Source organism: Ursus arctos, unplaced genomic scaffold (assembly GCF_023065955.2).
Source record: "Ursus arctos isolate Adak ecotype North America unplaced genomic scaffold, UrsArc2.0 scaffold_12, whole genome shotgun sequence".
NCBI classification, from domain to species: domain Eukaryota; kingdom Metazoa; phylum Chordata; class Mammalia; order Carnivora; family Ursidae; genus Ursus; species Ursus arctos.
Window position 1 is genome coordinate 40,164,684 of NW_026622786.1, and position 11,872 is coordinate 40,176,555.

An 11,872-nucleotide genomic window follows, 5' to 3' on the forward strand; every position below is an offset into this window, starting at 1 on the left:
TATTTGCCAATAGTGCCCCCATTATATTTTCTATTGCCTTGTGTAAATCCGATTTAAAAAACTGAGACATTTCTATTCTATCCTTCACGTCTCTTAGCTTCTGTGTTTTTTTTTTTTTGAACTTCAACTTTTTGAATTTCTGTGATGTATTTCTTCAAGTTTGACAGTTCTCTTTACAGTTATTTTTTAAATTCACCACTCTATTGTTTTGTTTCAGTGATTATGTTTTACTTATTTATTTTTTTTGCTGACACCGGGCACTTTATTAGCGAGGAGCCGTGGTTTAGGGAGGGGGTGTTGGGATGCAGAAGGAGCATTCATCTCGGGGGATTTTCCTAGAAATCCAGCGGTCCTCCATGCAGATTTCGCGGAAACACCGTTGTGGATGAAATCCCTAGAGGGCAGTGCTGTCCGGGACAGCATGGCTTCGATGGCAGGCTCCATATCAGTGGCTGGAAAGCGGCGTCAGTACCTGGGCACGCGCACACCATCGGGGCCCACCAGGAGCTTTTCAAAGTTCCAGGGGACTTCGCCAGAGACCAGGCGATGAACTTGGAGTCAGTCATGAGCGCAGTGGCGTTCTCACTGCGGGCAGGCAGGACCTCTTGCAGGAAGACGAAGACGGGGTGCGCCTGCGCGCCATTCACCTTGTACTTAGAAGGCGGGAAGTTGGGCTGGAGCCCGCCGCTTAGTGGGACGTGCTTGAGGGAATTCAGGATCTCTTAGCTCTTGGCGTTTTCCCGGTCCCCGAACTGGTGGTGGCGGAAGCGGAACATGACCAGGCCCTGGGGCCGGAGGCACCGAGGCAGCCGGTTCATGTGGGTGTAATCCCGGACCCTTTGGCCTCAGAGTGACGCCACATTCTGGATGGCAGCGCCTTGGCCCCAGGCCACCCAGGCTCCTGGGCTCCCTGGCGGCCGCGGGCGCGTGGAGAAGGCGGACCAGGAGCTCGGAGCCGCGCGCCTGGCGGCCTATGCGGGAAGAGTGCGTTATGCAATTTTTATTTATAGATTACCTAATTAATTACTCTTCACATCTTTGTAATACTTCATATTATCTTTAATTTTGCAAATATTTCCTTCTTTTATTTCTTTCAATGTTTTAAAAGTCCGTTTGTATTCTACATCTGTTACTTCAGCTATCAGAAAAACAGGGATTTAATTCTCCTGTCTGGATTCTGCAGAATAGCGCTTGTGGTGCCATTTTCATTAACCTTTTATAATTTTGGACTGTGAGTTTAGTTTTGGTGGTCTTTTTCTGGGAGAATCATACGGGGCCACATTTGGGCCATATTTTGAAAGATAATATTTTAAAATAGAGGTGCCTTGGAGATGTCCTTACCTCATGATTATTTTATGGTAATATACCTGTATGATTTTTTTTTTGCAAGGTACATAGTATAAATCGGATTATTGAAACCGTGATGTGAAAGCAAGTTTGTATTTGTAAATTCTTACAGACTTGTTTCCACCACAGTACGGGCCAATCCAGATAAGTACGCTTGTCATGTTTATTTATTGGCTTATTTTCTTTTAGAGTTTCTCCCTGGTCTGGAAAGGGGAGTTATAGAGAAGTCTAATTCAACCAACCCCATCTCCCACCCCGCCACAACACTCTGAAAGTTTATTAATTATATTCTCCGGTAAAATTTGATTTCTGATATTGGTAGAGATACAGCTTTTAGCTTACTATTCTGGCTTTTACTTTTCTCTTTGATTTGTGTCCTTTGGTGTTTTTCTTACTTGCGGCGGTGTTGGGCTTAACTGTATATTTAAAATAATGTTTATTATATTTCCCAGAATTTCTGGCTGCATTATAGTGAGACATTGTTCAGGATATTTATCTTGCCATAGTGTTATTTGAAATGTAAGCATATGGTCCAATTCATGTTCTCTTTTCTTTCTGTACTGTAGTCATACTTTACATCTTTCAGTCACTCTAAAATCTTTAGTTACTTTCCAACCCATACTGTTTTGGTTAGGGTAGGATGAAGCATACTCCAGGTGTAAAAATAAACTCCCAAATTTCAGTGTTTTAAAAGAGTAGATGCTTTTTGTTTACTCATCTAACAACCTGATATGGGCATTTCTTGCTGTCAGGTGGCTTTCCTTCATGTGGTATTTCAGGTATCTGGACTTCTTCTATCCCAGGGGTAAACCAGGGAATAGAAATGACACACACCACTTTCATCAAACTTCTTGGATGGGAGTTAGTCACATAACCACCTGTGGAGGCAAAAGAAGCCTAAGAAACGCTCCTTTCCCAGTCAGGGCTGTATCTAATGAAACTGCACATTACAGTGAGGGAAACTCTCAATGTTGATGTATAGATACTCATTTCTGTGACAGGTGCTTTTGCATATGATATTCCCTGTGCCCGGACATTTTCCCTCGCTTACCCTTTCTAACTGACACTCTTTTGTGCTTTGTCACCCAATCACAATCTAGGAAAGTCTTTCCAGATTAAGTGAGGACCTGGTTCCATAAAAATAACCTAATAAATCCTTTAGTCCTTCTTAGCACTTATAAAATTGTAATTGTTTTAATGTCTGTGCAATTGTTTCCTCGATCTCTAATCCCCCACTAAAGGAAGAGCTCATCTCTCTCCCACTGCTTCAACCCTCCCCCCATCATGATATTACTAGTTCCTTAGTGTCTGGCAAATTGTGAACATGCAATAACTATGTGCTAATTCATAAAAAAATAAAGGAGGTTTGTATAAAATGATCAACAAGATTTATAGTGAAAACCATGACAGTCAGTATCATCAAACTCTTAAATGCTTATCTTATATAAGTAAATTAATCAATCCACAAAGTAAATTTATGAAGATTCGCTCAACAGAGCAGGTTCTGTGAAATACATATTCTTCAAATACATATTCTTTGTCATTAGGCATCTCATATCTCTTTGAGGGGTGGGGGTGTGAGGCCTTTCTAAGCTGGAACATTAAAACTCTCTTCTAAAAAAATTTAAAATTAGTAAAATATAGGTTATGATTATGCCAAGATATGTCAGCTGTGACATTGCCACAAATACTGTATTTTAGCCTTCCTGTTAGAGACATACATGGTGTCTTCTATCTCCTTACCCGGAGAACCACATTTCTTGTCTTACAGAAAGAATAAAGCCTGTTCCATTTAGATGTCCCAGGAAAGAAATATAATACAATTAAATATGAATTTGTTCCTATAGTTTTTATTATCTAAACTGTTCAAGTAGGGGGTTTTTATGTGCTCAATCATTCTTTCCAATTTCAAGTATTAAGATCAAAGGGTTTTTTCTCTCTCTAAAATATAATAAAATTATATACTTCTTAAAGCAAATAGAATGAGTGTTTAGGTATACATTGTTTCCTTAAAGATAATGATATGTCAAATATGTATTTGTATATTTTCTTCAAATATGTTTAAAAAACCTGATATCTAATATTTTTATGAGCTTTTATTTTTACTTTTTTAAGTTTTTCTTTTTTCTTTTTTTTAATAGGTTTCCTGGCTTCTCTTAGGAGCTCCTGACTTTCACGCTGCTAGATTCCTCCAGACCAGGTAAAAAGAAGGCAGTGAGCTCACTTGAACTTTTTTGGTAGAAACTTAGTTTTGTTGAAAGACTTGCATGCCTTCTATCTGACTCTTTAACATACATACACCTATTTGCTGGTGCTGTATTCTTCATCTTAAGTTAGTCATTGGTAAATGGCTGCTTATTGCTTCTTCAGTTTTTTACCTATGTGGTTTTGCTTTGAATGTATGTTATTTTTTTTTTCTTTAACCATTCAGATTGGCTGTGAATTATATCAGGAGAGCAGCCTTTTAGTAATCAAGGTCAATAGGAATCTCTACTCCTAATAAGTCACATAAAGCCTTTGCTGTGTGCTATTCCACAGGGCAGAGTAGAAGCTGTTTTATTGACCAGCCTTTCCTAAGGGGGCCTTGTAGCATTTGCAATTTTTGCCCTCAGGGGCTGGTAAAAGAGACCTCTGCTACTCTTTTAATCAGTACCAGAATCAGCAATTAACCTATAACTGTATCTGGTGTCCTAGAAATGAGGCAATGTAATCTTTTCTCATTACTTCTTATGGGAAAATTGCTTTTGACATATGTGCTTTAAGGTTGCTCACACTTTTCACGAAATATCCTTTTAGCCTATGCCAATCAGTACACATATTACCTCTTCCATAGATGGTCACATTTCGGTTTACTGAACTAAACTGTTCTGCATTGTATTTTGCCTTTATGCTTTTAAGGGTGCCCTGTGCATATTTCTCTCAGAATACTTATCACAATGTTGTATAATCATCCCTTTACTCCCTTGACTATAAATTAGAGAGCATTTATCTTGATAAATTCAGTTACTAGGAAAGTGACTGGTTCTTCATTAATAATGGCATTTCAGATCAACCTTAGGAACCAAGATAGTCTCTAAACAATGAAGAGTGCCTAGCACATAGTAATCTCTCAATAATATTTCTTAAATAAGATTCTTAATAATGGGGTGCCTGGGTCGCTCAGTCAGTTCAGTCTGACTCGTGATTTGGGCTCAGGTCGTGATCTCATGGGTAGGCTCCACACTCAGCGGGGTATCTGCTTGCTTGTCCCTCTCCCTCTGCTCCTTCCATCTGCTCGCCCACACTCTCTCTCTCAAATAAATAAATCTTTAGAGAAGTAATAACACCTAATGTACAATACTTCTTTTATGATGGGCATAGTTCTGACTTATATTAATTCATGTAACCCTCAAAACCACTTTAGTAGGTAGGGCTATTATTTTCTCCATTTTACAGATGAGTAACTGATGCAAGAAAGGGTGAGTAAATTTCTAAATGGCACACAGCCAGGAAGTGATGGTGTCATGAGTCAAATCTGGTCAGTCTGGTTCCCAAGGCCATCCCCTTAACATTACTGTAGGAAAAAGCTTCTATGGAAAGAAATGACTTGCTGATGAAACATTTTCACATATAAGAGGAAGAAGTATTTATGCTTATACAAAAGACTGACACTAAGTATAAATATATGTTCTTATAGGGCATATAAGAGGTAAATGGAAAGTCATTATTTGCCTTCCTGCACATTTTCCATGAACCAAAACTGGATATCATTTTTTCAGAGAAATTAGGAATAAAATGAAACCTTTTTATGTTTTATATCTGGAATTAAAAGACCCAGTGCATAATTAGAAGTGATGAAAAGACTTTCAGTTCTTAATGTTGGACTGTTATAAGTTTTGGGTAGTATCTAAATTAATATTACCATAATAATAAAATACTACAAGAGTATAAAGGTATGCATCATCAATATTTTCTCATTAATGAATAGTGTGTGAAGTTCTCATACTAATGAAATGAGACTTAGGATAAAAACACATCAGGAAATAGTATACTCTTGATAATTAAATAAAAAATCTATGTAATAGTATTCTGTGATACATTTTATAATTCACTTTAAAACCTTTTATTTTCATAAGGCCTTGAAATACAATACCCAATTGCATTAGGAAACATTTACAAAATTTAGTTTAATGTATGTTACCTTAAAATTTGTAATACACCTCAATATACTTTAACAGAAAAATGGAACACATCTTATAGACATACCTAAAAATTGAATTTGAGATATAATATGCTAATCTAGCATGTGCATGTTCCTAGTAAATAATGTATTCTGGTTAAAAAATGGCTTACTGCATAAATGCGCTCTCTGCATAGAATTCTAAGGGAAAAAAAATCAGCCTTCGAATTTGGTTTTAGGAATTATTGCAAGAATATTCATCTTGAAGTTAGAATTGTTCTCCTGCTGAAATTTAAATTTTTGTGTGCAATAATCTGAATTTCCTAAAGATCAAGCTGCTTGAAGCTGATTCCTAATTTTAACAAGGTTTTTGCTTTGTTTTAAAATTTGCCTGAAGTTGGCAACTTGTATTAAATTACCTTATTTTATTTCATTATATGTAAACATAAGTAGATATACTGATAAATATAAAATTGAAATGATCTATTTATTCAGATGTGGGGCATTATTCCTCAGCCTTTCCCCAAGACTGGCTAGCTTCAGATAATTCTCTTTCTTTCTCTCTTCTCCCCCCATCTCTGTATTATTTCAAGCTTATATTTTAGATTTATGGAATTTTTCACAAAAATACTTAGATAATATATTTTTAATTTTGGTTTGTTTTTGTATGTGTATGTATTTGAATTTAAGATACAAGGAGTGAGCCTCACAGTACCATTAACATTACCATTTTTAGATTTCCCTTTGAATTACATATTCAAAAACTTACAAGTAGGAGCCAAGCTATGTCTTCTTTCCTAAGAATTATAGACTCTGGGTTTTTCCAGAGAGAATTTTTAGCACCATGGGATACCATAAGCCCTTAAATTCCTGATATTATTTGCCACAGTCACTGAAGGACATGCATTTCTGGGTCATTGTACTTTTTCCAAATGTTTTGCAGGCTCCAATTCATAGATTAGCCAGTGAAGAAGAATAGTTTTCAATTTGACAGTTATGGGATTGCAGTGCTACTGTTTGGTAGTGTAAGGATAAATTGCAATCTCATTTACACCATGTTCTTTTCCTTATGACTCCTGTGTTCTTATTTCCTTTAAACAAGGTATACCTGTATCTGTCAGTTCCTGAAAACTCAGTTTCTATTATGAGGACATTCTTGGAATTTCTTCATGTAGAATTTCTCATGGTCTTTAAGAATACCATGATTATTGGACCCGCAGAATATTTTAAACACTTATCTTGGTGGAAATTGTGTGAATTAAACAAAAACACCAGAAGTTCACCTACTTTTATTCAGTGGACACTCTCTTCAAAGACTTTTAAGAGAATTGTTATGTCATGAGTTGGGGGACATGTGATAATTCTCCACAGATTAAAAAAAAATGAGTAATTTAGGAAGCCATGCATCTAAATAATAGGAGCTGGTAGGATTCCTTAGAAACCAAAGGACCTAGTTGAGATGTACTTTCAGAAGTAATAAATGTAGTGCCTTTCCATGTAACCCGAGTCTGTTCTTAAATTCAATTAAATTCAATACACTATGTAATAGTTTTCATTATATTCTACCCCAAATTGCAGAGTATAAACAGACAAGGTCAATGATATGTGTGTTTGTTCTTTAAACTTTTCTGTAGCTTTGAGAATATCAAATAAAAATTTAACTAGTACCAAACCTATTATAGATTAGTACAAGCAGTAAAGTAATAATGAGTAAAATCTACATAGCCTATAATTTGTGAATATGAGCTTAAGACCCCATAACTAATTGGTAACTTTCAGCAAAATATATGGATCTCTAATCCTTGTTTTGCTTATATGTTAAATGAAAATAATAAGAGTATCTCCTTCATAGGACATTTCTAAAATTCTAATAGTATTAAGACAACGGTGAATATTAAATAAAATATTACATATAAATTACTAAGCGGAGTAACTAACAGTTGGTCAATAATTACTCAGTAATTGCTTGCAATTATGATGATTTACATATACGTTTGTAATTTATCACTTATATATCGTTTACATCATTGAATTCTTTTAACAAGTTAGGTGGCACAAATCTTTTATTTATTTTACAGTGTAGTATATTGAGGTTCAAAAAATTGAGTTAGTTGTATAATCACATAATCAGTAGATAGAACTGTAACTTGAACCCATTGTTTATGATTTTAAGAACCATGCTGGGGACAAATGCATTAAATTATTTTTAAAATTGTATTTCAGAAAATATCTGTATTGCAGAACAATCTTGTAACATAAAAATTCTAATTAACTTCTTTTGAACGTTCATCTTATTCAAAATCCTGTAGGAAAATGGTAAATTATCTTAGGTAGTGATGTCCAGTTTATTCAAGTTGTATTTTGTTACCTTGACAAGTTTTGGAGCATCTTCTACTGGCTCCTCTCAAACCTGGTTTTGAGTGCTGGCTCTCCCAGTTACAAGGCATTTGTGTGTTGGGGATACTTAAAGACTGAGACAGAGTCGCTGTTCTCATCAAACTTCAGAGTGTCTGGCACAAAGTAGAGATTACAAGCTACAAATATTGCTACCACTAGAATATTTCAGTTGTTGAAGTACAGAATTTGTTAATTTCTATATATGTTTCTAATATCAAGGTGAATTTTATGTTTAATGACTACATATTCAGTATAGTAAATACTTTATAACTTTGGAAGTATATTCATTTCATCATTGCATTTTTCTCGTAGTGTAAGTAACATAAATGGGTGAGATCATCTAACTCAGACTGTAGCATTTTAAGTTTTTACATCTTAAAACTTGGAACTGTCCCAGTGACTCAAAACTGTCTCATTGATTCCTTATTCCAAACAATGCTGTCCTTTGCTTAGGGCCAAATGGGTACCCCCATGACTTTCTTAGGTTGTTCATGCAAAATGTATCTCTTCCTTGTTTAATTTTCTATTTTCTAAGATAAATGTCTTAGTTTCTTCAACTGTTTTTAATGTGGCCTATTCTGAGAACCATCCCATGATGCTTAGTCTTTTTCTAAAAGTGCTTGCATTTGTCTATAAAAGTTCTACTCCCAGTTACCAGCCTCAGAGCCATGGGGCAGCTGAGACATTGGAAGTAGATTCCTGACGTTTTTCTGATTTCTAAGTAGGCGTAGTAACTTTCTGACCTCAGGATAGGATTTGAAGAGGAATGACTTTAATGCTAGTGGCAGAGTCCCTGACTTTTCCTTTTCTAGTCTGATCGTTGCTCCATTAAACCCTTAAATTCTTGAAATGCCTCATTTTCTTTTCTTTCGCTGAAACCTGAATTATCAACCTGTAAAATGTGTATAGGGTCCAATCCATAGTTATTGGCGCTTAGTATATTAAATGTGAGTACTTTAAAAGGAGCTTAATTTCACTTAATTTCCTTTCACAAGCACCCCATTACAAATCATTAAAAAAATAGAGTTTATTTTTAACATGTTCGATCAGAGAAGGTAGGTTCAAGAACAACACTTTTTCATGTGTCAATTCATTTAACATATATTTATTGAAGGTCTGTTATGTTCTGAAAATTATGAACATGATATTTAGCAAAATAGAGTTCAGGTCTTCATATATTCCATTTCAGTGGAAAATGCACTCCACAGAAACGGAAATAAATGAATTAGGGACAGGCTTTTTTTCTTTCTGAACAGGATTACATTTCTCATAAACTTGAAAATCTGATGAAATTTGTTTGATTTTAATAAGAATACCCAAGTGGGCCTGTTTGCATGTGTGCTCAGTTACTGATTCAGTGACAGCTATCTTTCCTATCGTAGGTAGAGCCAGCCACCATCACACTGGCAACTGTGGGCTTTGCAGAAACCTTTCCTTTTTGACAGCCCCACAACTACAACTTCTTATTTCATGAATGTAAAGTTGACTTCTCATGTTTTAATGATCTCTTCTTGCCTTCTCTAGTTATACATATCCTTCCGCACTATTGATGTTGCTTCCTCAGATTTCCTCATAATGTTTTCATGGATTTCTGATTCCATTTTTCTTTGGGAGCCAAAGAACTTATATCCATTCTCCTTCCCCATCTCCTGTCCTCCTGCAGCAGTGCCAGTTGTCTCACAAGCTGCCCAGTAACCAGCGCTTCTTCCACCTTGCCTTTAACGAAGGCATAATTCTCCTCAAACTGCAGTTAAAATCAGTGCTTTGATTTAGGGTCAGAGAGAATCTAGGTTCCTCAGTACTTGGGACTCATGGTTTCTTGTGCAGACAAGATGGGGTATTTAGAGTTCAGGCCCACTCTGAGATAGTTCACATGTCAAAAGTTAAGTCAACTTTTGTGGCCTGGCCCCAAGACCAATAACATTTTTGCCTTTACTCTAATGTGAAAGTGTATTTTGAAATTTAAAGAGAACAAAACAAAACAAAAATTGTCCCCAAAATATTTACAAGGGAGTTTTTCAGGGTTTTGACTGATTTTTAAATTAGATATTGGAAGTTACCTAAAATAGTAATTCTCTGCATTTTATGCAGTTAGGTGGCGGACTATTTGTATAGTCTGTGGTCCCAAGTAAAACTACCTCAAATTAAGCTAATAACACTGAGATAAGTGGGGATAGAGCAGTTGTATGTCAGTGGAGAAAACTATACTAGAACATTGAAGGAAAAGCAATAGAAACCAAAGATTTGATTATTTTCTCAAACATACCTAGTTTGAGGTGATTTAATCTGGTATATTTAGTCTTGCTTCCAATAGGTCCTTTTTTTCAGATCTGCCATCTGAATCATTAAATTTTCCCCTTTCCTCAGGAATAATTTCCCTACCTCTCCTACTTCCACTGAGCCTCAGATTTGTGTATAAACCCGACTGCACGGGGAGTTGGGTATCAGTATTTGAGGGTAGAATTGGGCCCATAATGGGTTTGAAATAAAAAGAATAATGAATTGAAAACCTGTGTACTTAAATGTGTGTTTTCCATTTCTGACTGAAAATGCTGCTCAAATGAAAGCCTATTTTCTTTTTATGAACTGAACTCATAATTAGGAACTTGAATTATAATGTCATAGAAATGGTAGTTATAATATAGACATATTACATTTGATTAGATTTTGCACAAGGGAGATTCTCTTTTGTATTAACCGGGCATTTAATTCCCACTCCACAGAAGGTAACTTTGAAATTGCAGTCTGTATACTGTGCCCTGCTCGGACACTGGCTAGGTCATGGCGGCCCGCGGAGCATCGGGGCCAGCCACTGAAGACTGTTTGACTTGAAAATTGTCATTTCCATTTTTCTGGGTTTCATTTTAAATTCTTTTTTTGATCGTGTGGTTCCATTGTCCATGGCATAAATCTGGGGGCAGGATTTGCATCTAGCCTGCTATAAAATACACTGTTCCTTCGGATATATGAAGAAGGGTACCCTCTACCAATTCACATAAATCAAGATAAGAATACTAAAAGCAAAGCAGTTTGATCAGGCACTAAATTCAAAACATTACAAGATTGTGGTCTAACAGCCACTAGAAACTGAAGTCATCCTGCATCTGTGACATTGTCTAGTGTGGAAAATTAAAATGACAGTTTTAAGAGATAAAGGCAATCTTATTCTTATTGAGCTTTAGGGTTCGTGCCAGTTTATCTTGGTTATGAGGTGTAATGTAATATTATATACACATCTACTATAAACATTCAGACTTTTATAGACATGTCAAAAGGGTACCACTTGATGTGAAATAAAATAAATTACAACCTTGTAAAAAGTTCCATGACTTACTCTAACATAGGTACACCCTTTCTGCCATCTTAAATCCCCAGGAGAAACTGAAGAGAAACAACTGTAAATTTTAGTCTAAGAGTTATCAGAGCAATAATGTATAGTTTTCCAATGTCAAGGATCAAAATCTACCTTTGCTTTTATTATGAGATAATATCATCAGTGTTTACATATTACCGGTGAATAAATTCTCTGAAGCTTTCAAGCTTATATGTAGGTAATGTGTCTATGGAATTTTCTTTTCAGAAGTCTTACAAAAATCTTACATACACTGAGTTTGCCACAAAAATATGTGTTTTTCATTTCAGGGGGTATCATAAGTCCATAATCTTCTTGAATTTCTAAAACATTAAAAAAAAAGTACATCTAGAATGTAGATTGGGAGCCTTCTTTTTTCAGTGTGTCCTCTTTAAAGCTAACATAATTTTTTTCTCATCTTATATTCTGTCAGTGACACTGCTGTGGGCTTGATTTTTTTAATGTGTAGGAGATGTTTGGCAAGTAATAGCATTCCTTTCCTATCAAGTTTTACAGCTTTTATATAGCCAGAACAACCCATTTAAACTCATATTCATTCTATACATACTCGCTTTTAGTGATATTTCTTCTTTGTATGCCCTCTTATAATTAGGAAG

General features: G+C 35.7%; 1 pseudogene; it reads right to left on the reverse strand.

The window, feature by feature from the left end:
• Positions 1-231: 231 nt before the first annotated feature.
• On the reverse strand, positions 232-1,827 carry LOC113254325 (glutathione peroxidase 1-like; annotated as a pseudogene).
• Between the last annotated feature and the right edge of the window lie 10,045 nt (positions 1,828-11,872).